The sequence below is a fragment of the Pogoniulus pusillus genome, chromosome 11, assembly GCF_015220805.1.
Source record: "Pogoniulus pusillus isolate bPogPus1 chromosome 11, bPogPus1.pri, whole genome shotgun sequence".
Classification (NCBI taxonomy): Eukaryota; Metazoa; Chordata; class Aves; order Piciformes; family Lybiidae; genus Pogoniulus; species Pogoniulus pusillus.
The window spans coordinates 24,710,243-24,737,114 of NC_087274.1; the positions used below are offsets into that span (position 1 = coordinate 24,710,243).

Sequence of the window (26,872 nt, forward strand, 5' to 3'; positions counted from 1 at the left end):
GGCATTTTAAAACCAGCACATTTCAACACGACTGAAATTCTTCCTCCTTGCTATTTTCTCAAACCAGAGTGCTGACAAAATCATTATGTCTCCCAAAGTGTTTCATTTTGACCAAATTTGCATGTACTTGTAGAACATGGATCCACTAGAGTGGCTCTGACTGGCTCAGGTTGAATGCTTTTCTTCTTTTGCACTAAGATCCCTACAAGCCTACCGAGACTGATTTAGTCTTTCCTGAACAGGGAAATTATTCCAGTAGAGACCAAAAAACCCCAAACAACATCTCAAATTATTGTGACTCTTAACAAGAAAGCCAGGCTCAGCTGGACAGTAAAAAAGCAGAGCAGGGTGTCAGATGAGAACATGTTTTAAAGCCAGAAGCTAATGAGTGCAGCCTACTCCAGGCAGTGGATTTGGCAGTCTCCAAAGCACCATAAAAAGGACAGAGACAATGGAAAAGGTAGATTGTCTAGAGACAGTGATACATACTGCATGTGAGGAACAAGTCACACCAGGAAAGCAAAGCAATTTCTGGTTGACATATCAGCTGCCTGCTCCTGTTTGTCTTAACAGAGAGAAACTGATCTCAGACTGGACGAGAGCAAAGAGCAACTTTCTGCACTGTGTTAGGATGAAGGGAAAGGGAAGTCTGGGGAAGGTGGACTCACTGGGAAGGTTTTGTATATGGAAGAAGAAGATAAGAAGGAATGGAGGAAGAAAAGAGTTGAGCAACAAGGGGCAAGTCTAAGGTCGGCTGATGCATGCACATGTGCTTATTCCTAGTGAGGTTACCCGTCTTCAGATTCTGGAGAATATCATTCCTCAAACACAGAGACATATATACCCTTTTCTTCTCCTTCCCAGTTCCCTATGCACACATGGTGTTGAGCTGCCTGCACAAAACTCTTCTGTGGACTCTACTGCCTATTTGTCACTTTTTGTTTACCATCTGAGCAGAGAGGCTGGCTCCATCTTACCTTCGAGTTGCGTTGAAACAAAAGGTGCCAAAACAAACAGTGCATGTGGTCATCTCCAAATGCGGAGAAGAGAAGAGTAAAGGAAAACTGTCAGCATCTCTTGAGATCTGCTCCGTTTCCACACAACCCCCTGGAACCATACTCCAGGAAATCAAAAGAGGCCACAGAATGCTGTCTGTCCTGAAAACAAAGACAGATTCACAGCAGGTGACTGCTATTTTCCCACTAGTTCACAAATATTTTGTTTAGCTACACCATTTCCCTGGGAGTGAGGGGCGTGTTGGCAGGTCACAGGACCTGCTGTTGGGTTATATCATTGTTATGAGAGTCACGCTGCTAAGGAGCTTTGAGTTGTACCCCATACTGAGAACAGCCTAAATAATCTGTGACTCAAAGCATCGGGGACTCAGGGATCACTGTGAACACAGGCAGCTGAACCTGACCAGCTAAACACAAACACATCAAGATCTCAGCAGCACCAGAACATTTGTTTTAAATATTCTGAGCGTGAAATCAGGGCCAATGGACAACATCCATTTGGTAATGGCTTTGTTTGCCAGATGTTTCTTTTTCTGATTTTACTGCAGAACACATGAAAGTATGTGCTGGGATTCAAATGATGATGGGGAAGAACACAGTAGCCAACTCCTGGTTGATTACAGCATCATGAACCAGAGTGATTTCCAAGATGAGAGCCATTACTCCAGATTTGCATGGATGTGAGATAGGAATGCAGACCACTGTTTCAAGGGAATGTCTCCTGTAAACAAATACATTAATCTGTGTGCCCTTTAAAATTAAATTTTGGGGGTGGTAGTGCAGGAGAGAGCTTACACTGCAAAACTCACCTCTCAGGCTGGAGCTTGTGTCTTCCAGAGGACAAGAAGCAAAGTACATCACTGTTACTGCCTGCCCCAGGTTTTGAGGTTGACCACTATGACCTTCTGAAGCTGCAATGAGTCCAGAGGGAACCACAGCCTGCAGGAGACACCCAAAATGGCAACAAAAATAGATATAACTGCATTTGAAATGAGGCACAGAGCTGGCTAATATAGATCTGATAGGGACCTTGTCAAGGTTCCTAATCTGTACCCCCTCCACAACTGTCACTTTAATGGAAATAACTTTTTCAACCAATACATTTTATACACACACACACACTTATATATATAATGATGCTGATGCTGCCTCTTTTTTTTAATTTTATATTTGGACAAGAGTAATTGTCAAGTATGCAACCAGTGGACACATCATCAGGCCACACCTTGAGTACTGTGTCCAGTTCTGGGCTCCTCAATTCAAGAGAGATGTTGAGGTGCTGGAACATGTCCAGAGAAGGGCAACAAGGCTGGTGAAGGGCCTGGAATGCAAACCCTGTGAGGAGAGGCTGAGGGAGCTGGGGGTGTGCAGCCTGGAGAAAAGGAAGAGGAGGCTCAGGGGTGACTTCATTCCTGTCTACAGCTACCTGAAGGGAGGTTGTAGGCAGGTGGGGGTTGGTCTCTTCTCCCAGACAACCAGCAACAGAACAAGGGTGTCTCAAGTTGTGGTGGGGGAAGTATAGGCTGGATGTTAGGAGGAAGTTGTTGGCAGAGAGAGTGATTGGCATTGGAATGGGCTGCCCAGGGAGGTGGTGGAGTCACCATCCCTGGAGGTGTTCAAGAACAGCCTGGATGAGGCACTTAGTGCCATGGTCTAGTTGATTGGCTAGGGCTGGGTGCTAGGTTGGAGTGGATGATCTTGGAGGTCTCTTCCAACCTGGTTCATTCTATGATTCTATCATATGTAGAAACTGAGTAATGCTGAGACCAGAGAAAGCTTTCTGTCTTCCAATGAGCCCTTCATTGAGATCTATGTCCACAGGAAAGGTATTTTGCAAAGATACAAAGCTGACACCATTCCACTTGTAGCAAAATACAAAATGATATTTTTAAGGGAATTGCTGCTGTAACATGTTCTGTGAAGAAAGTAGATCAGGAATACTGAGACAAAGTTCAAAATTATAACATGTCTTTCCTCCCAAATTTTCAATAGATTCAAAGCAGGAAAACTGCCAGGATAGAGCAGAGCAAATATTTGCAGTACAATATTTTATTCTTCAGGAAAAAAAAATCTTTGAGCTTTTACTCTTATAGATCATTTTGGCTGATCAAGCAAATCTTTAACTGCAAAATTTGATTTGAGTGCTTTCAGAAGCTCTGCTGAGTGTGAGTTCAGGAGGACACACTCAGGTATCTTTGACAAAGCTGGCACCCAGATACAAACAGCATTCATTTTGAGTGCAGTTTGTATGTCTTCACAGGTCAGTCAGTTGTAGGGACATTGCATGTGGAAGGCATTTTAAATGGTAGAAATCTCGGATCCTGGGGCTCTGCATACATCTCCCTCTTTTTTGTTTTTCCCAGCTTATCCTAATTTGCCAAACTGTGGAGGGAGCTGGGGTCTGAATTTGATATTAAAGGAAGGTCCATGCAAGGAATATATGCTTTTATTTGCCAAAGGAAGCCAAGCTAAAACCACAGCATTCTGAACTTTGGTCATATATTCTGGAAGATGGAGCTTCAAAGGCAAGAAGGCATACCATCTAGAGAAAATATCTCTCTCTCCTCCTTCCTGACAGATTTTCTTAGCTTTTCTAAGTTTTTTTCTCTTTCCTTGCTCAAAGAGTAGGTAGCTGATAAATGGGAGACCTCTTCCATACTGGTTGTTAAAAAAATGTAAATACCATTTACTAGGAAAATTTCTGGGAATGCTTAAACCTTAAAGGAGGGTTAAATTCTTCAGACTGAAGAGGGTCTGAAAATGGCTTACTGGGGGTGGGGGGAAGACGTGCATGCTCACTTCACCAGAAGAAACCAAAACTGGAAGTTGGGAGGGCTTATTAGCAAATCCCACACACAGAGCTGCCCTCTTACATTCCTAAGGAACTAATTTATGAGTTACCCTAGAATATGAAAAAAGGAATACACTGGTGTTTCCAGAGGAACTGATTTTTCCATAGGTGGTTAAGAGAAAAAAAAATATTTCTCCAGGATTTGTTATTACTTTGCAATAATATAAATTAATCCTAGTGCCTACAAATGGTTTCACTGGCAGAGGCAGTCAATCACACAGTTCAGCTTAGGGTCTTTGCTCTGGATTTGAGCAGCACTTTAGGACAACAAGCTTGAATGTATCACTGGTAATTAAGATGGGGTTCATTGATGTGGCCATGCTATTTCATATCCATAACCAAGAAACACCTTCTTAAAAATAGACACTTCATAAGCTTGCTGGCTGCAGAGGATCCTACATAACCCTTTAAAGAACCCCAACATGAAAACTCAATCAGAACAAGCTAGTTTCTGTTCATTCCTGATGTTATTTCACAGTGAGACTGGTCAAATATTTAAATAATCCATGTGCAGCCCTTTTTTAGCCTTCAAAGCACAGCTGAAAGCTGGCACTTGGCTCTGGAACATTCTAGGCTCCCTGAAGTTCTTTCTCATGTTTAGTTGCTACTCTCTTGCTGCCAGCCACTGAGACTGAAAGAGCACAGGTTTTAGATAAGTCCCATGAGAAGCAGTGGATGACAGAAAAGGCACATCTGTCGCTCACAGCTTGCTGTACAAATGCAGTGTTATTGTCTATTAAAGTGGAAAACCTGAAATGTTAAAATTATTAAATATGGTTGATGTATATTAAAATGGATAATATTGCAAAGAGTGCAGCATGGAAGTAAGGTATCTCTTTACCATACTGCATTTACTGGAGCCAGATTGGCCTTTCTGGAAAAGCAGAAGGAATTGCACCTTTCCTGAGAGACAGAGCCCTTCTCTATTTGGAGGAAGGAAGAGCTCAGCAGGGCTGCAGGAAATGCTCAGCAGAGTCACCAACTGGACACCTGCAAAAAAGTTTGGGATTTTACCCTCAGAATTCTGTGTGAGTTCTTCCTCAGTTTTCACTGCTCAAACTCTCATTTCAAGACTCCATGGCAAAGCAATATGGTCAAACTGCTGACCAGAACTGCACCCTGATAATAATCTGTCCATAGAAACTGTCCTCAGCTATTGAATGGGAACAGCTCAGTGACAATGGTGAGATTTCACAGTTACACTTGATACCAGCTTAAAACCCTTCAGCCACACAGAATCACACAATGCCATCACAATAGAGGTCGGAAAGGACCTCTGAAGGTCACGCAGTCCAACCACCCTCCCTAGCAGGGTCACCCACAGCAGCTTGCCCAGGGTAACAATGCCGAGGTAGGTTTGGAATCTCTCCAGAGGAGACTCCATAACCTCTCTGGGAAGCCTGCTTCAGGGCTCCAGCACTCTCACAGCAAAGAAGTGTTCCTCAGCAAAGAAGTGTTCCTCAAGTGCAGATAGCCAACACCATCACTTTGATGTGAACCACTGAGTGCAAACTCTACCCAAACAGTCCCCGCTTAGTGAATACTTCAAAAGTAAGCATTTCAATAAAGCTGTCCCATAAGAGAAGACTTTTCACATAATCAGTGACATGATGCTCACCCTCTGTGCCAGCCACAGGCAGCTGCCAGAACAGTCCCTCATCTAAAACCTCTGCAGACTCTATTATTTACTGACTTTCATGCTTCTGCTAGACAATGTTAGATTACATTTATGTCATTTTGGTCATTTAATACCCACATAATTGTTAGGGGACTGCACAGTGCAATTTAGCATAATTAAGACAATTACACAGCTAAGCACCATGAGAAGTCAGTAGCCAAAGCCTTTGCCTAGTGTAAGGAAACCTCAAGGCTCCCTGCACGGCAGCGTGGTTCTGTTGTGACCTCAGAAGTCCACAGTGCACAGTCAGGCCACAGTCGATTCTCTGCCTTTGTACCAGGGAGAGGGGGATCTGAGCCTGTTTCTATCATCCTATAGGTGAACCACAAGGGAACTTGACCTCCAAGGTTGTTATTTGAGCCAAGCTTGAGATCTCATCAAAGGAAGATACTTAGCACATTTCCTCTGCATTTTACATCCATCTGCAATGTATTTTGCTAGCTTGTGAGGTACCTTGCATGTAACACCTTGAACCACAACTGTAACCTCTCCAGTTTCTCTTATTCACACAGTATTTGATTTGGATGATAGATCTTTACAATATTTATTTTTTGGCTCATTTTGAGACTCTCATGTTAATGCCACAAGAACTTTGGTCTCCTGTATAACATTTCAGGCATGGAGGGGGGGGAAAAAAAGAAATAAAGAAGAAAAAAAATCTGTCTGTATCCACTTAAAGTACATTACAATAAAGCTCAGTAAAAATCTGATCAGCATTTTTTTTCAGACTGCTCTGATTTAATCTGAAATAAATTAGTGGAAAACCTAAAGGCTGAAAGGAAATTTTTGCCACTGTTCAAAACAGTACATGAAATCTTTAGCATAATATTTACACTCATTATGTTAAATACTTTCTGCATAGCTAAAATTTAGCACTGCCAGCTTCAGACAGACTGGGAAGGAGTTTGTTTGTGCTTAATAAATCTGATTTTGAGAAGAAAAAGGTTTGTTCTTTTCTTAGCCCTGTGTATACACTAGCATTGACAGAAGAATCTGATTGGAAAGTATGTAAACATATTCATTAAAAAACTTCTGGCCACTTAAAAGCGAAGACACAGTTTGTATTCTGGCTTCAGTTTGCTGTGATTTATTATCTCTGGTGGTTCACAAAGCTTTTGAGATACTTAAAGCATCACAGCTTTACGTGAACTCTGTCTGTATCTGAGTGTAGTTGTTTTCACAATCTTTGCTGGTAGACTTGGTTATGAATCTTCTGATAAAATATTTTACTGTCTGGGGAGGAAGGATTTGCCAAGAAATATCATAATGTGAGAAGTGACATTTTCATCAGAAAGCACCAGCCACCTTCCCTAGGGAAAATTTCAGGGTCCAGGATAGAGTTGCTATTCAAAACAAGGAGATGGACTTTTACCAGGAAACAGCCCACAGACCCCAGCCCAACACTTTCAGGAAGATTTGGAGGATGAAAGATCAGTCTCTGTCTGACCCAGAGCAAGGACACAGCACTGCAGCCCCAGAGCCTTCTACACTGGCTTTAAGCTAGGAGGGGTGTGAGGCTGGTACAGTTCCAGCTCTGCAAAGCATGAGGACATGCTGAAAAATCAAGAGAGCTTTCATAAAACAGGAAAATAGCTTCCTGTTGAGCTGCAATTAAAATCATGCCCAATCCTATGAACACACATACTGTTTATTAAGGAAGTTACTAAGAAGTGCCATAGCTCCCAGGCAGAGGTGAGAAAGAAGTCTTAACTCACCATCTACTTCTTTCATCTGAGATTTATCATCTAGCCAGATGACTCTGATCGTTAGCACATCAAAGTTTTTCAAGCCTTCCTGACCAAAAAAAAACCCAAATCAAACCAAAACACCAAAAAACAACCACCAACAACAAAACCCCAGTTTTAAGGTCCTGATATTTCAAAGATCAGCCATGTATTTGTATATTCTAAGATCATATGGAAACTTTGTAGTCACCTTCCCTGTCATCTATGAGCATAGCCCAGAGGAGGTTGCCCAGCAACTCCTAAATCAGTTCCAATAAGTTGTGGCTGACTCAGGGCATCTTTCTTGGAAAGACATTCAGTCTGATTTAAAGATTATATGCAATGGAGAATCCACCACATTCTTTGGCAAGCTGCTACTGACAGAAAGGGCAAAATCTCACCAGCAGGAATGGGAGTTTTGATTTGGCTCTCATTTAGGCTGTACATTAAATATTCACTAAGATCAAGTTATTAAATATTCACAGAAAAAAGCATGTTGTAATTTACTCCTCTCAGAAATCATAAGCCCCTAATGCTAAGTCAAGTACCAAATGAGGCAAAGTATTCCCAGTTTTAAAAGAATTTTTGAAGTCAGACTAGGATGCACAAATAATTCTACAAGGAGCATGATACTGCTAATCCAAGATACATTCTTTTATTCTTTTTGAAGACCAAAATCTCAGTGCTTTGATGCAGCATCTATTTAAAGTGCAGGAGTGAATTAAGACATTAAAAGTCTGCTCCTTTAACTTTTCTACCAGTATGGATCTTCTCCTGATGCTAGTTAGAGTTCTAGAAAAAACACGAGTTACAGTGACTCCATCAGTCAGAAATTGCTTGTGTGGTAGGACTTCCAGTAGAGAAATGAAGATGCTTATCTTGCCAAAGCCTCAATTTTGGCCACTAACAGCCAGAAGTCTGTAGTTAGTCCTATGAAAAGCAGACAGCCATAATGTAAACAAAGTTTCTGTTTATTCTGAAGTTGGAAAAAAACATTCCAAGAGAACAATAAATGTGGGATCATAACTATTATTTACTTGTCTTTAAGAAGACTGCTATTCCAAAAACAGGCTGGCTACTTCTCACTTCTCTTGGCCAGTTCCTTTTGCAAATGCTTGTCATCAGCATCAGCTAATTAATCACTGTGATTTGACAACAGTCTCTGACTTTCTTTCTAAAGATAATCCATGTTTAGAAACTCTGTTATATAATAAGCAATATGCCAAGAATATCTTGCAACATTTGGAAAGGTAGGGTAGCAATGTTCTGCCAGATTCCTCTCAGCATTTAAACACCATTTTTAACATGCCAAAAGTTCCTTCAGTTGACTTGCAAGTTTGAAGGTGCATAAATTGTATCTGAAAATAACTAGGGAACATACATTAGCAAAACTTGTTTGTGTTTTGGTGGATGTTACCACTAGAACCATCTCTGAACAAAAGACAAAAGAGGAGGATTGAAACTCAAACATGTCCTGGCTCCTTGGGAGAAGGTCTGAGTCAGTTCAGAGCCAGTCTCCTTCAGGAGATAATTCTGGAAGAGAAAGAAAGATGTTTCAGAGCCATCCCCAGAGCAGATGAATGAATGCATGCCTATAGGCTTGAAGAAGCAAAAGAGAATTGTAAAGACAAAGAAAGGGTTTACAATCCAATAGGAGAGAACATCCCAGGACAATGAAAAGACATAAAATTAAAAATCTGTGGAAAGAAGACCTAAAATATTCACAGGAGAGAGGAAAGGGCTTAGAGGGAAAGTTGAGAGTCTCAAGCAGGGCATTAAAGGTGGAACCAGAGCTGTCAATGAGCTGGAGGCAAAGCACTATCCTTCTTCATCCATTAACTGAGCAGAAAAATGTCTCTTCAACCAAGTGAGCACAGAACAAGTGTCATGAGAAGGGATTCATCAAGAGAAGGACCTGCAGCCTTTTGTCTGTGACAAATGGGTCAGCAGAAAAAATGCTCATTTGTCTAACACCAGAAGTTCCTGTTAATATGACAGACAAAGATATTAAGCTGTCTTTGGTGGTTTGGCTATGAACTGACACACACCCTAAACACTGTTGATGGCTTGGTTGGCCTGCATGTGTCTGTACGAGTGACAGAGAGCACCAGTGGCAGGCAGCAAACATAAAGAGCACCTACACAATAAAATCAGTGGAAAGAGGTGGAGTTATTTGAGGAGAAACGTGGCATTGAGTAAGGACTCTGACTCCTAGTTCGTTGCTGAGGTCTGTATGAGCACTCTCTATAAGCAAACATGATTGCACTGCAAAAATACCTGTTGCCAGTTTCTCCTTCCAGTGAAAACAGTTTTGCACACCAAAAATATTGGCTATATGGCAGGCAAGTATCAGCAGAGGCATCAAATTTCCCAGGGGAGAAAAGCTAGGCTGCTATCTGCAATCAAACTGGAACATGATGGAGGTTTTCACAAAGCTCAGCAATGGCCAGAAAATAATTAGAACAAGATCTAAACAATTGTTGGAGCCTTCTGGAAAGGAACTGAGTCAAAATTCCCTAGCTTCTCAGAAAAGACAGAAATAAGACCAAGTCTTTGAGGACAGCATGAAGTGTGTCTGAGCAGATTGAAAATCTCTGCTGACATAAATACAATTTACACCAGTACACAAAAAGAGCTTTAGAAAACTACTCTAAGAGAAAGTAAAGATCCACATAGTACAGCATCCTTTCTTTAGCAACAGCCAGTATTAGAAGTTTTGGGCAGGAGCATGAAAATGAACCCAACCAAACCCCAAGGTGATTTTTCTGTCTCTGCTCTTCTGTCACAAATTCTGTCTTTCAGCTATTGAATTTCACTCAGTAATGGATCAACACAGTGCTGAGCAATGAAGTATGATGGATTACAAAGCTTCTCCTAAAAGTGGGAGGCCTTTTCCAACTGGGACCTGCTAATGCATTTCAACTGAGGCAAGGTCTCGAGGAGCTGAGAAGAAACAACAAAAATACATCCACCCCTACTTTCTAAATAAGTGTAGACTTAGACCATCTAAAGGACTTTCACAGGAAGGACAATGGTCGTTCTTTCTACTCCAGTTTCTGAGAACTTCCAATGGGAGAGAAAGCATGTGCCAGCTCAGGGTCAGGCTTTTTGAAGCCTTACAAGCCTCAGCCCATATCACATCCTAAAAGGCTGGATGGGAGTTTTGTGTGCCTCTCCAACCAGAATCACCTTGAGCATCCTGCTTGGTAAGTTGTACACAACACACCTACTGCACTCTTTATCTACATCTGCATGAGATCTGTCACCAGCCTGAGCTGGATTGATAACAGATTGCAGCTGCATGGAAAGCATTAGGGAAGATCTTAAGTAACAGAGAGAAGATCCAAGCAGACTTGTGCAATCTTGGTTTACATGGGCTTTGATTCAGAGAAAGACTTGTAAGGCATAAAAGACAACATAGAGATGCTTGCCTGAAGCACAAATGCCTCCTAAATCAGAAAGCACAGGGTACCCCAGGACATGGAATAGGTTGCTCTGGTGTTCCAACTTTCCAGTCAACAGTCCCTCAGTGGGGAGAACAGCCCCTGGTAGCAAGGAGGCTGGGAGGTGATATCTGTGAGCCCTGAAGGACTGATGAATCCCTGACACGGCCAAAACAAAGGGATTCTAACTTGGCTCATGATGAGCTTACAGGGGAACAATGAAACTCAATTTTTATGTGTTTCTTTGTTTGTTTTGTTTTGTTTGATTTAGTTTTTAAAGACAAAAATTGGCAAATCTGCAAAATGCAGGAAATGGACCAGATAAAAGCTATTGTTAGGAAATTTGTTTCATGGCCAAGACTCTGGCTGGCCAGGCAGATCATCTTGTGTCTTCGTGGGGAGCTTCTCTTCTACTCAGGGAGCTGGATGGAGAGAAACAGAACCTCAGGAAGGAGATGACTTGAACAAGCAGCAGAGGTCATTGTGGCCTGAAGCACAGAAATCTTACTCCAGGGAAGGGCACAGGATTCCTCTGCATGTCAGGAAAGGGGGACACCCTGTCTGTTGTATAATATTGGTCTTTGAAATGGAAAATGCCCCAAATAAAGGGAAAATACACCAAAGTATGATCTGTAGTGATTTTAAATGACAGCTTTTTACCCTGGGGAAAATTTCTGTCCTATCTGGAAGGCCCCTGGAGCAGGTTTTGGATGGCTAAGCCTGCCAGTGTCAAAATATGTTTTTAAACCCAGATAATACCACAGAGTGTTTTAAAGTCTTGAGCAGATCTTGCTATTTTTGCTACTGCTGTCTGATGGCAAAGCAAGTCATAGGACATAGACATAGCACAAAGAAACAGGATTTAGCATAAAAAGATATTTGCTATGAACCCCAGCAGGAAGGAGAAATCTCCACTTACAGTCAGAAAACGGAAGCTTTCGCGAAGAATCGGCTCTACAAACCTTTTTCAACACAGTTTTCTGTAGAGCTTCAGGCTTATGCAAGGTTTTGACTTTACAGACAAGTCATGGCACTGCCAGGTAAAAGCAGCAACCTCTCCCTGGGAAATTGACTTCACTACAGTAAATCAAATTCTGCTCCCGGTCCTTTTTTGTTCATGGGTTCACACTGTCAGCACCACACATGTGCTCCCAAAAGAATTAAGGAAACACAGTCATACTGACACTGGAGATGTCCCTGAGCCTTTTGAACTTTGAATTAAAAATGCTCTGTCTGTTATTAGATTGTGTGAATCTACAAATTCCATGTCCACCTCTGCACCAGCAATCTGATGGTGTACTAGTATGGTTCAGTAGCAGCTCATCTGGTTACATGCATCCCAGAAAGACTGGGAACAGCATATTCCATTCCTTTGAACAGAGAAAAACCCCAACACTCCAAAAAGACAGTAAAATATATCATGGCACTTTCCACAGTGCTGCATAAACTCAGGTCCTCCATAAATTCTCATATGTGGTTCCTGAAAAGAAACACAGAACTGTGGATCTGGAACAAGACTTCTACATGGCAAAAGTGAAAGAGAAAAAAAAAAAGAAAGTAATTTCTGCTGGAGAAGTGATTTTCTGTTTATAAAAGGTTTCTTTCACATCCAAGCAGGGAACTTTTAGAAGTATTTTACTTAGTGTAGGCATAGCCAGGGGAGGAATGGGCTGAATAAAGTGTGGAGGAGAATTCTGAATGCTGCAGGGTCACCCAAAAAGATGTCACTGGACTATTTTAGGGTTTTGCCACAAGAATCAAGGAGTATCATTTCAGAGACTGCAACAGTTGTACTAGAAGGAAATTATTTCCCGAAACCAAGCAAAGCAGATTTTGCAGAAACAGTAGGGGACTGGAGCACTGCCTGATGAGGAGAGGCTGAGGGACCTGGGGCTTTTTAGTCTGCAGAAGAGAAGACTGAGAGGGGAATTAATAAATGTTTCTAAATATCTGAGGGCTGGGGGTCAGGAGCAGGGGGACAGGCTCTGCTCACTGCTCCCTGGGATAGGATAAGGAGCAATGGGTGGAAGCTGCAGCATAGGAGGCTCCACCTCAACACAAGGGGAAACTTCTTTACTGTAAGGGTCACAGAGCACTGGAACAAGCTTCCCAGAGGGATTGTAGCATTTTCTTCTCTAGAGCCTCTCAAGGCCTGTGAGGATGTGTTCCTCTGTGATCTGTCCTAGACTGTATGGTCCTGCTCTGGCAGGGGGGGTTGGTCTCAATGATCCCTTTGGGTGCCTTCCAACCCCTAACATCCTGTGACCCTGTGAATCCACCAGAGACACACAGAATCGTAGAATAGAATCATGGAACGGTTTAGGTTGGAAGTGACCTCAAAGATCATCCAGTTCCAACCCCCCAACACAGGCAGGGACACCTCCCACTAGAACAGGTCGCTCAAGGCCTCATCCAACCTGGCCTTGCACACTTCCAGAGAGGGAGCATCCACAGCTTCCCTGGGCAACCTATGCCAATGTCTCGCCATGTTCACTGTAAAGAACTTCTTCCTAACATCTAATTTAAATCTCCCCTCTGCCAGTTTAAATCCATTATCCCTTGTCCTGTCATTACAAGACCTTCTAAATAGTCGCTTCCCAGCCTTTCTGTAGGCCCCCTTCAGATACTGAAAGGCCACTCCAAGATCTTCTTGAATCCTTCTCTTCTCCAGGCTGCAGAGCCCCAACTCTTGTAGCCTGTCCTCATAGTAGAGCTGCTGCAGCCCTCTGAGCATCTTCGTGGCCTCTTCTGGACTCACTCCAACAGTTCCAGGTCCTTCTTGTGCTGGGGGCTCCAGAAGTGCACACAGTACTCCAGGTGGGGTCTCAGGAGAGCAGAGTAAAGGGGGAGAATCCCCTCCCTTGCCCTGCTGCCCATGTGCTCTTGCTGAAGCCCAGCCTAGCACTCGGTTGCTGTCTGGGCTGCACTCACACTGCCAGCTCATGTTGAGCTTTTCATCAACCCAGACCCCCAGGTCCTTTTCCTCAGGGCTGCTCTCAGCCATTCCCTGCCCAACCTGTATCTGTGCTTGGGATTGCGCTGACCAAGGTGCAGGACCTTACACTTGGCCTTGTTGAATTTCACAAGGTTGGCCTGGGCCTATCTCTCTAGCCTGTCCAGGTCCCTCTGGATGGATCCCTGTCCTCTAGCAACTCAACTGTGCCACACACAGCGAATGACCCCTTCCACAAGCTGTAATGATAATCAGGGAAAAAGGATTGAATGGGATTTGGTCAGACTAGTAGATGCTAGAATGGCCTTATAGGATAAAACCAAACCAAACCAAAAGAACCCAACCAACCAAAATCCAAGACCAACCAATCAATAAAAAACATTATAAATAATTAAATCTCTTTCCTCTCCCCCCTGCTCTAAATTACAGTGGAAAGATGTTTTGATATGGAGAAGAGTAGCCAGCACCAGTTACATCCTTCTTTCCAAAAGCTAGAAATATCCAGCTGTGGAATGTATCAAAAATGCAGCAGTTAAGGAAGCCCTTGAAGCACACCTGGAGAAACATCAACTACTCATTTGTGGAGGGGGACTGAGCTGGAAAGGACTTGGATCTGCAAGCAAGGGAACTGACTTTAATTTTGTTACTGCTGTATCCAGAACAATACTTTCTGTCAAAGAAATAGGAGGTTGCCATCTGCTTTTCCTAGAGAAAACAACTTTCAGGGCTAGCTGCAGAGACCAAAATGCAGTGATGCTTACTGAAACTACACCTTTACCTGAAGGCTACAGACACCTGTAGTAAGGGAAAATTACTTTTAGTGCCCAAACCAGGACAGAATATTAACAGCTAGAGGAGATTTGTAGAAAAAGGTCCAGAGGAGTTAAACTCTCCTACAAAAGGGGAACCAAACACATAATCCTGGCCTCAGTCAAATGCTGTGTTTGATGCTGCCTCTCCAAATCTTCTCAAGAACATCCTTCCAAATCCACCCCATGGAAACCATGTGGCACACTGCTTACAGTGAACAGGCTGTTTGCAAAAGCCTTTGTGTTTCACACTTAAGACTGAGCCTAGAAAGATCATCACTGAGCAACTCACAAAGACACACACTTGGAATGCTGAGCTCTGTGCTCATTCATGTTTCACTCTTGGTACTGCTTCATTAGAGACTTAGCTGCTCTGTCTCAAACTGCTGAAATCAGGCCTTTGTGATGGGAAAAATTTGCATTGACACACAGCCTGGGCCCATGAACTATGTCTCTAAGCTGAAGACAATTTGATAGATGGGACACTGACCACACAGGCAGGTTCAAAGAAACCAGTTTGGAGTACTGGAGAATTTTGAAAGTATTTTTGATCAGTGGTGTTTGGAAGCCTCAGGAACATTAATTCCATATCCAGTTTGCCAAAGTGTCTACCTTAGACACAATTTATGAGCATATATGTCAAGATATATTTAAAATCCTTTGAGACTTCCAAGTACATGAATAACACATGTATCATTACTACCTTTTTTTAAAGCATAGCATTATATAAATCAAGTGAAAGAGCCAGGTTTTCTCAACTAAGGAAAACCACTGCACTTAAAATAACAAAGGTAGCACTTACTTATTGATGTGCAATGTCCAAAATTCCTATTCAGTTCTGTCAAGAATAGTTGAATGCTGCACATTCTCAGCAACTGAAATTAACACATACTCACTTGGAGGTTAAATCCATCACTTTGCTGTATCTGTATTTTTCATTTGTGAGGTAAAGGTAAGGAAGTCCCTGGTTTCTCTCCTGAAAAAAATGCAAAGTACCACGTTAAAAAATGGAAAATTCATCTAAATGTACTCACTGGCTCAGTCATTTATCAACTGTCTTGTGTCAGGCTGCCATAAAACGTTTCTCTATAAGGTATTGAAGGATGGTTATTTATCTGAAGACTTTCCTCATGCTCTCTGAGATGGTGGTAGTGAATCAGGAGGTTTTGGAATTCCTTGAAAACCAGCTTGTGGTATCTGATAGGGATGCTGTCACAGCTGAAATTGTAACTCACTCTGCATGGTGTACAGTGGCAGTTGAGAACACAGCAAAGAAAAGCATCCGAATTGCCATTTTCTTGCTTCCACTCAGTGGGAGAGTTGCAAGGTCAAAGGTGTCAGATGAGAAGTTCTATTGTAAGTCAGCTTTTCTGAGTGTATATGAGAGCAAGCTGAGACTCTGCCTAAAGTGGAAACTAAGTTAGGACTAACTTTTTTATTATTATTTTTTCTCACAACATTCTTAAAGTTGGCAGGAGTGTTTCTGTGCTGATTGAATTTTAGAGAGCAAAAGGAATCTTGACTGTTGTTCCTTAGATAATCATCCAACCAACACAATCATAACCTCAGAGTCTTTATAAGAAGAATATAAAAGCACTAGTAATTTCCTTGCCTGATGATAATATCCTGAGTGATAAGGACCAGTGTGTCACTCTGCAAAACCCTAACCTCATTCAAACTGGTTTCCTTGACACTGACTCACTGTCATTTCTCTGAACAATTGCAGCCAGCCCCTGGTGCAATTCTTCATAACAATAACAGCATTAACTGTTCCTGTCTCAGGGACTCGCTTGACTTTCTTTGAAAGATCCTCTTACTACCTTTGGCAGCACGCAAAGATCAGTTTTGTTGAAGAAAATTGTTCAGAAGTGTGCTCTCTCTAGTTCTTTCTCTCTTAAAGGGCAATTTTATCCTTTTTCACTGGGCAGTGAAAAATACTAGAAGTTATTTTATGTTCTCAGCATCCAGGATAGGCAGGCTATGGTTGTGTTAACAAAGGATCAGCCACAGGTGTTCCTAACTCAGATTGCTGCTGGGAACTTGCAAATCCTCTGGAACCAATTTCAGTAGAAACTGATGGTAAGAAAAGCTTACTTAAAAGTTCAGCATTAAGCTCTATACAAGGGGTAGAAAGAGCTGACAGTAAGTTAAATATACTGGAAACTGAAGGGAAATGTGGAGGTGGAAGAAAACTTGAGATATTTAACCATTCCCTAAGTGTTGCCCTTGAGAAAGTCATTCCATCTTTAATTTCTCTAAAGCCATATCCTTTGTAAGGTTTCAAAACCAACATTTAAAATATATTTTTAAGGATAGCTATGTCTGAAAGTTAAAGCCCTTTGGGGGAGAATAAAAGAAGGACTTCAAAGCAATAAAATGCTAAATCTGGCAGCTTGTTTTTAATGGAAGTAAAAACCTGCACAATTTAATACTTTAAAGTGTAAGAAGAGAAACGTCACATGCAGAGTTCAATTTCTACCCATGGAATTGTGTCCCTGGTTTAACAAATTTCAACTTAAATGTTTCACCATGACTGGCAAATGTTTTACTGACCTAGAGCTCATTCTACAGCAGAAGTCCAACGGTATTGGTAGGACTGGATCAAAGCAGCAGTGGTTTTCCAAGCGGCTAGCTGGCTAATGTTTTGTAACTCAATGAGTGCTGAAATCCCTTTTCCATTGATTTTGTTTGGGATGGAGTTTCACATGTTACATCAAAATCTATTTAACTTCAGAGAAGCCTCTGACTTGCTCCTGCCTGAAGAGCATTGCTGCATGTGATGCTGCACAGGGACCTGATCTGCCTTTGGTCAGGCTTAAGCCTCACAGTGTTCATTCTGGGCACTGACACTCAGTTGAACCTTCCCACCTTGGCTTTTGGGGGTATGGCTTTCTTCCGTTAGTGAACAACAGCCCTTCCACACAGAACACTGCACCAAGTCCATCTATTATTGCTAGCTAAACCAAGAGCAAAATCTAGTCTAGTTCTTAATTGCCATTTTCACACCAGCTCAACTTTGACATACATGAGCACCTGGTTTTAACATTTTGGACATGAGGCAGAATCCTGAATGCTGCCACCAAACTGATGCATGCCCTAAGAGACTGGTCAGGATCCACCTCAGAAGGTAACACTGATGCAATAAACATTATCAGCTACATGCTGACTTACTTTCAGCTTTGCATAGTGGGCAACTAGTGTCTTGGATGACAGAAAATCTGCAAGTGATTAGATTTTGACCATTGAACCTACTGGTACTTAACAGGGATGTTAAGATTAATATTAATGATGTGTTTTAGAGATGAAAGCTTCACCAAACTGTGATTTACGGTTTGGCTGTTGGGTCAGCAGGACTAACTGAAGCTGCTGTCAGGCATGAGGACTGATCTGCTGTGACCAGCCTCTGTAGATAGTCTAGCATGTGTTGTCCTTAGCGTGCGATGGCCGAAGAGTGTCAGGGAGTCTAAACCAGGAGGCAAGATACCAAGGGATATTTGCAGCCTGGTTTAGGTGGCAGAAATATCAGCTAATATGCAGTGCTTGGGCAAAGGCAGCCTGTGTCATGGTGCCAAAAGTCACCAATAAATCTGGTTAACCCAGCACATTGCTCAGACAGTACTAACGATTCAACACACTTGGAAAACAAACAGCAAAATGCGTTTGGCTCTCACCAAGTTTCCTTTGTCCAGATATCCTGGAATAACAGGGCAAAAGATCTGTATACACAGGGTCTTTTCCCTCAGGTAGCAGCTTCTGAAGGCTTTATCTTTTTATGTTTTATTTGAGGAGAGAAATAAAGGAAGGAACAGGCAAATTCTCATCTGGTTTTACAGATATCAGGAGTTTTTTTTTGGTGCTCATAACAATTAATGTATCTGTGCCAATCACAATTTGCTAGTCTCTGTCTGTGCTGACTTTGGCTGTACCTCAGTGGCAGGGAGAGTGAGTTCCACATCCTTTTGCCATTCTGAGTTCCCTGGTTATCCATATTACACTCATCTGGAAACCAGGGCAGACAGTCAGACATGTGCACCCATGACTCTTCCTGATGCATAGTGAGGATGTGCTAAGTGCAGCCTAAGACTCTGAAGCTGGGAAAGATTCCCACCTTTTGTGTGTGTCCATTGCATTTCTGGAAGGTTTTGGTGAGAAGCTTGGCTTAAACTACCGAAGTACAACATAGCAACACTGCTTCCATGATTGATGCATATTTTGACACCTCTCAAGATGTTTCCCTCTCTCCTGCAGTGTCCCAGATACCTTAGCCAAGCAGATGTTCACTATTATTTTAAGCCATGGAAAATGTAAGATTCAAACTAAAAGAAAAAATACAGAACATGGAAGACATCTGAACTATTCTCCCTTTGCTTTGTCTTGCAAGTAATGAGGAATTTCTATTTTCTGAGTCAGAGCTGGAACACAGATACCTCACATTCTGAAGGGACCTGACTATCCAGTACCTCCAGCCACTAGTGAAGGTGAGCCCTGCACACCTCCCTCAAATCCCTGCCCTGCTGTTAGAAAGAACAGCAAGACAACAGACAGGGAGAAAGAAGAGATCTTTCTGATGACATTTTCCTTTGATTCTTGTTGCAGCACATTAATGTGCCCAGTGATTGCAGGAAGAAAGAAGGACGTAGCTGCCCTGATGGTGCCACCACTGCCAGCTCCATCATCCTTATGGGGGCAATGTTTGATCTGTACTCAGTGCCCCAGTTTACTCTCAGCTGTGAAGCTTTTGAGATCAGTAACATTTCAAGACTCATTTCTAGGCAATAAGAAATACATCCCTTGAGGTTTTCCAGGAAAACTCGGTGATAAAAAAACACTGCTGACCACTGTTGGCATTGAAGAGAGGCTGCTAGGCCATAGCATGTGGCTATTCCCTGTCACCTTTCCTAGCAGTGTCACTGCTGACCCAAGTAAGTGCTTTGTTTCCTGAAGCAGAGAGACTGAAGTGATTCTTGACTGATAAGGATCCTCCCTGAATATTCTGTGTTTGGACTCTGTTACTAGAAAGATGGTCCCCATCTGCCTTGGCTTTTCCTCTTGGAATAACCCCAGTTCTTCTCTAGACTCCACGCAATTTGACCTGTTTCCTTCTCTCAGCAGCATGTTTACCCGTGAAGCACCAGAGAGCACAATGATTGCCAGAGAAGAGAGGTCCAACAGCTCTCCAAGGGCCCACTTCATCAGGAGGTGTAGTCTTTAGGGTGAGTTTTACTCACAAGATGTTTGTTTGCAGCAGGTTTCAAGGACAACAGGGCAGTTGAAAGTGCTGCCATTCCAGACCCTGGTGTGAGAAGCAATGGTTACTGCAGGCAGCTCCTCCTCGCCCTCCAAGCCAAGCCAAGCATTGCTCCTCAGCTTGCATTGCTCTTTGTGGTTGAGCAGCATCAGGTACTTATTGGCCTGGATGCCATTAGAGAGTTTTTCCCTGAGACCCAGGAGAGCCAGCTCCATGGCTCTATTCTTCTGTGCCAGGCCTCTGAATGCTGCAGACTGGGACATTTTGTGCAGCCTCGGGAAACAGCAGCTCTGCAGAAGGTCAGGGTTTGTGAAACAGACACCTTCTTTCTTTTCCTTTTTCCCCCCTTTCTGGGGATTTTTGTTTTACTCCCTTCTCCCTCCTCACCCCACACTTTTCCTGGGCCTCTTCCAAGAACAACCCTTGTGCCATTCTCTCCCACCAAAGGCACAAAGAGCTTCTTTTAGCAGTCCACTGGCAGTTCAGGATACAAAGAAGTTAAACTAACAATGTGGCTACGAGGCAGCCCATTGCAGGCAGGTCTGGATGAGTCACAGAAGTAAAGAGTAGGAAGGGATTTAAGAGGCCACCTTCCCCTCTGCCCCAAGGCAGCACAAGTATTTTCTTCTACTATATTTTCCGATGTCCCTGCAAGTTCTGCTTCTTTGGAGTACAGGAAGCATTTGGTTCCTTCCAGGGAATGGTGTTCATTGCTAGGATTTTTCAGTCCTCAGAATGAGCTTGCCCCATCCTTGGGCTTATGAAGAGAATACATCACCTTTAATTGCTGAGTTTCACCTCAGAACAAAATACCATCTGAAGTCAACATTTTAAGTGCTAGCAGTCCTTTCTGCAAGTGTTTATAAGGTCTGGGCTACCTAATGGCTAAGGTCTGAGCAGCTTCACAGGGAGTGAATACTGGGTGCACTGTATGGTGAGTGGTGTCATTTTGCTGCGCCTGCTGTAGTACGCAGAGATTTAGCAAGGCAGCTCGAAGATCTGGAGAGAAATCTGGAATTACTGCACTCAATTAGTTAAAGCTATTTCCAGACTTGTGTTTGCTCTCAGCCACAGTTAGATGTGGCATCATTTCAGCTTTAATACCCTAATACAACTCAGAGATTTCTGCCTCCTACAACCATCCATAACAGAGGTATCCTCCTGGCCATCCTCATCATGCACAAAAGTGCAAGGGAATTTGTCCACTCCTTCCCTGACACATGCATAGTGTCCTCCAATATCACTTGTGATTAATTGGCAGACTCTTTTGACCTTTAAATAATAATATTTAAAGTAGTTAAAAGGCTACTCTCATTGCAGTAATGAATTTAAAAGGTCTTCTGCTTCTTTTGGTCTAAATATGAACACAGAATCCAGTACCATCTCTTCACACATCTCAAGTTCCTCCAGGATCCACAGCACCTGTAACTTTACCTCAGGTCCCACTGAATAAACAGCCCTGGGGGTGTGTTGGCCCAGATGTATGGACTGAAGGTCACTGCCCCAGGGCACTTTGTTATGATGGGGACACAGTCATGGCTCCTACTGGTGAGAGCTTGCAGATCTGGGACAAAACCCTGATGGCTGAGCACAGAGGCTGCAGAGGTGCCTGGTGGTGATGCTCTCTCTCACCAACACGTGCACAAAGCCCAGGATGTGTTTTTTAAGAGAAGGTGAGACACTTCCAGGGGTAATAAAACAACCTGAAAGAACACGCAGCACATATGAAAATGCCAACATCAGTTCATTTCCTGGATCTCAAAATACAGAGGATGCTGGGGACCTACTAGAGGTTTACTGTGGTGTAGCACATCATGGTCTGACCCAAGGGCCAGCAGGGGTATTTCCTGGCTAACAGACACCTAAAGTTCTTCACAAGAACCTGTTAAATGAAATCGTGCTACGTCACCTGGGCAGGTTTGCTGTCTGCAGCTGTTCAGCTCTTGTTTTGCAGCCACCTATGGCTGCCTGCAGGCTCCTCATCCTTACAAGGATCTTGGCACCCTCCAGAACAAGTCAGTCACCCTGTGAGACACAGCTCAGTGAAAGGGCAGCTGCTCCTGTGCCAGCACCATTGACAAACCATCACTGGCATGATTCTCAACGGGGTCACAACGATTTTCACATCAAGACCTGCAAACAAAGGAAGTCTGTCATATACAGGGTAAATATTAACAGTCCCTGGATTGTTGAAATCTCATCAAATGCTTTATGGGGTATTTCCTTGTGCATGTAATATCAGGACACTATTTCTATGGAGTACACATCTGTGGGTGTATTAGCTGCTGTCAGCTAAGACAAAGAAACAAATAAACCCCAGCCCACAGTAATCAGTTATTGAATATTTTCATCTGAAGAACACAATTTAAGTGCTGAAGTAGATGAAACAGGCTGGATGGGCTTAGTTCAGCCCATCCTAGTTTTATAGCACTAGATGGAGATCATTGTTGGCTGACAGCACAAAAACTACTTGCAAGGGTTTTGTAGGGTTTTTTTAGGGAGGAAATTTAAATAACAACAACAAAAAATTTGGTCTGAGTCCTAATTCTTTTTTATTGAACCAAAACCATTATTCTGAATTTTTGTTCAATTTGACCTGGCAAAGCCTCAGTTGTGGCTCAATTCAACCGGAAACTGAAATGAAAAATTCATTGGTTTCTCTCTCTGGGCTTTGCTAAGTAATTCTGTAATAAAGCTGCATGGAAATGGAAGATCCAGTCTTACACTTTATGAAGGAACTTGGAAATTCCAGACAGGCTTCTGTCCAAATCAGACCAAAACCCCAAATATTTCAAGATTCTACATGAAGGAGAAAGTGTCTCAAATACGAACTTTTTATTTCACTGAAATATTTTTCGTATCATTTATTATCACTGTTTGAAAGGTACTATAAAATGAAAATATATTTCAAAATAAAAGAATAGTGGACTCCATTTTTAAATGTCCAGATGGAAAAAATGCATTATTTTATGGCATTTTAATGATCTTCCTCTGACAGGCCAACAACTGACCATTGTTTATGAAATTTACAAGTTTGGAATCTATTTCAACCTAAGTTTTTCCTTCAAATGCTCTCTGACCAATCACAGAATTGACCAGGTTGGAAGAGACCTCCAACATCATCCAGTCCAACCTAGCACCTAGCCCTAGCCAATCAACTAGACCATGGCACTAAGTGCCTCAGCCAGTCTTTTCTTCAACACCCCCAGGGATGGTGACTCCACCACCTCCCTGGGCAGCCCACTCCAATGCCAATCACTCTCCCTGTGAAGAACCTCCTCCTAACATCCAGCCTATACCTCCTCCAGCACAGGTTGAGACTGTGTCTCTTTATTCTGTTGCTGATTGTCTGGGAGAAGAGACCAACCCCTCCTGGCTACAGCCTCCCTTCAGGTAGTTGTAGACAGCAATGAGGTCTGCCCTGAACCTCCTCTTCTCCAGGCTGCACGCTCTCAACTCCCTCAGCCTCTCCTCATAGGGCTGTGTTCCAGGCCCCTCACCAGCTTTGTGGCCCTTCTCTGGACACATTCCACTATCTCAACATCTCTCTTGAATTGAGGAGCCCAGAACTGGACACAGTACTCAAGGTGTGGCCTGACCAATGCTGAGTACAGTGCTGAGTGCAATCCTTTTGTAAGAAAAGAGATGTTCATTTTCCTCATGTGGAAAGAATTTTCCAAGGAAAATGCATTTTTTATTAGTGGTGAGGATGTGTGAGAGCACTACAGGTTGAAATTAAATTATTAACGGCACCATTGGAGACCTGTTCCACCAGGTATGGCACTGGATGGGGCACTTGTTTCCGTTAGATATGGTGTTGGATGTGGCACATGGCTAACCTCAAACACAGAATTTGCTTCACAAATTCTTGAGACACATAAAACGAGGCAGCACTTGTCAGCTGCTTTACTGGAAGATAAGACCACAGACTCAGCAGACCTGCTCTTTGCCGCCACCTCTGCCATCAATGTGACAGGTAACTTTGGCACAAGCAGGTGGTACAGCATCAACTCAAGCTTAAATGAGTGAATAACAAAGAATTTGAAATCCTAAACGTTCTTAAGAGGTTTGAGCACAGCTGCACGATGCAAGGAGCCCACTAGACAGAGAAAAACTACAGTTCAGTATCCACCTAGGAGGAATATTAACACCCTGAATGAATGCTGCTTGCTGACCTGTTAACCAAAAGATAATATTATACAGGAAATGATGGACTCAAATAATGATCCTGTTCTGAGACTTAGCCAGTCCAGTATTCAACTTTTTTAAAAAATATTATTATTTTTTTACAATAAGCTCCTGATTTTAACTTGTAATAAAAACATCTGCAAACTTCCAGAGGGTTTAGTCAGCTCAGATTGATACAACAAAAGCAAAGGAAGTGAAACCCTGGCATGATCTGTATGGGACCCTTTTTCACAGGCATACACAGGCTTATATTTCAGAACAGCTAATCAATGGAAACATTGTGCTGGCATCTAGGGGTAAAATCTAGACCTTGATGTTGACACCTTTCAAATATTTATAGTGCTTATTGTATCAATGCCTTAGTGATCTCCCAGCCAAGCCCTACACACATGCCCAGGTTTACAAGAAGGGGTCTCTCAAGCAGCATGGGGTTTGCCCTGCCTGCAGTGCATATCAAATTTGTAAAAAGAATATTTGTGCAACTTTTCACCCCAGCTTCAGAATCTATGTGCATGAACAAAACCACTGCACACAAGACTTGGCCACAAGCAGCAAAAGCTTGGGTCCTAATTCCACAGAACCATTTCAAACTACAATGACAGAACTTTTAAGGATGTCTGAGAGTTTAATCCAATTTAACCAGCTGTTTTCCCTCATCTGCACCATGTCAGAGCAAGTACAGGCTGTGTCTAGACCACAGGGCAAAGCCACACAGGCTGTGTCTAGACCACAGCCATGCTAGCATGGCTTTAAGACTTCTCTCCACAGTGGCAGTATGACTTGTCCCAGCCCCTTCTCAGTGCCACACCAGCACAGCTGTAGAGGACACAATCACTGCCAGCTCTGGATCATGTAAACCTTCCTCTGTGTCCTTTCACCTGGCCTGGAGCTCCCCCAGCTTACAGACTAATGGCATGAACTCCTGGAGATCTGGGAACCAACAAGTGCTAAAAGTAACCCCAAAAGAAGGTGCTGGGTGGAGTTCATTTTCACCACTTGCACAGGGTGCTGGATGATCTGCCCATCTCCAGCAGGGGTATGGGATGGGAAGTAAAGGAAGGGAAGAGAAAAGAAGGCCTCGCTCTCTGGAGATGTCTCGCTCATGCTCTCCACTGCACAGCAGATCTAGATAATGGGTTCAAGCCAAAGGCAGAGCCCACCTGGCCCATAGTGCAGGCATCTGCCTCTGGCTTATATTTGCACCCCACTGTGGGCTCTTGAAGTTTCACTTGGGACAAACTATGCCCTCTGCTCTCACCTGTACAACAGTAAGGTAGCACTCACCCCACCAGCTTATCTTGTCTTTTTCACTTGAGAACACCATACAGCTGCCATCTCCTGCTCGTGTGCCTGTGCCACAAGCCATGCACTGCTCCACAGTCAGGAAGTTTCCTTTGATCAGGGGCTGGAAAAAGGCAAAAGAGATATCACAGTCCCTGTGACAGGACCTCATTTGTCATTTCAAAGTTCCCTTCAGCTTATTTACTTTATTTTTCACCCCCAGCAGACTGGGAAGTGAATAAAGATTCAATTTCCAGCATTCTTTGCTTGTTTGAAATAGCAAAGCCTAGAAATATCCCAGGCAGACACATGGAAAACTTCTTGTATGACACTGGGCCAACACTTTCCAAAATGCTATGAATATTTAATTTGAATAGGCACTTAAAATGTGCAGAGGCTTCCATGGGTAATTTCTTTCTGTGCTATAGTTCCTCTCTGTTCATATGCAGAAGTCAGATGAGTATCCCATTCATTGCCCAGCCAATTTTTCTGGTTAGATCTCATAATCAAAATAATAGCCTTATATGGGAGCTACACTGGTGTTTTAACAGCCTTGTAAAAGGCAGCCCTGTGTCCCATCTCTAAATATTGGCTCTCATGCTGCTTGGTTGGAAGCCTGGTACACATGTACACTTACAAAGATTTTCTGTTTCTGTTGCTGACAGAAAGAAATTACTGTTCTTGTACTGAATAAACAAGTCATTGTGGATCTCTCTCTTCCATTGCCTCAGCCACTGCAGAAGTCCTTATGCAGACAACTAAGATATATTCCTAGGGTGTGGAGGTTGTCTTTGTTTAGTGAGGAGCTGACAAATGAAATTCACAGTTTTTTCTCCATCTCAAAGTGAATCTGGAAATGCATGAAGGAGGAAAGTGCTTGTTTAAATCTTGTGCTTCCAAAGAATTCTCTTGAGATGTATTTGGTGGCCATATTAAAGCACTGGATTCCAGTACAATGCTTGAGAGGCACTTGCAGCTCCCCCATATGAATGTGAATGTATATCTAAGCTTGATTTGTCCACTGCATTGGAGTTACCATCATGACTTGAAAATGTTGCATCTATGCAGAAACAGGAAGCTTCTGTTCATTTTTCATTTGTGAGTTTTAGAGCAGAACACTGGCTGCACCAGTGTGTCCAAGTGACATCGACACTTGCTCTCTTGCCCCACAAATGAGTCCAGTGATTTGTGTGCACTCATTGCAAGTCTTCTGGCAGGCACCAGCATAATACACTTCCCAGGATTGGCAGGAGGTGGAGAATCCAATCACTTCTCATGGGATATTTTCCCATGCTTTCATTCTTCCATAGAAATGTGCCTTGATTCAGCTTGCCATGCCTCTGCCCCTAAAAGCAGAAGGATCATTGGTCTCAGTGCTTTTCTCTGTGCGAAAGAACATACAGGCTGAAATTAATTCATCCCTTGGCCTTTATTTTCAGTGTTCTTCTGATAACCTAAGAACTCGCTTCATAAATCCCTCATTGCAAATTATTTTCTTTGACTGTGATGATATTTTGCTGCAATAAAACATTTTTTTTCTTTTCCCTGACCTCTCTCCCATCTCTAAATATCCTTATCAAAATGTGGATGCTAATACAGCCAAGAGATTCCAGGATCTGGCTGATTACAGTGTTTCATGAAGGCAAAGTGACATCTCCCATTTAATTTTGCTGCTCCTGTG

At 42.8% G+C, this 26,872-nt stretch overlaps 1 long non-coding RNA gene across 1 annotated transcript; it reads right to left on the reverse strand.

The window, feature by feature from the left end:
* Positions 1-983: 983 nt before the first annotated feature.
* Positions 984-25,470, reverse strand: LOC135179771 (uncharacterized). Its single transcript, XR_010304121.1, has 5 exons — positions 25,195-25,470; positions 21,632-21,855; positions 15,371-15,450; positions 1,826-1,955; positions 984-1,157 (listed from the first exon to the last, which is right to left on the reverse strand). It is a non-coding gene; the product is annotated as an uncharacterized LOC135179771 (long non-coding RNA).
* Between the last annotated feature and the right edge of the window lie 1,402 nt (positions 25,471-26,872).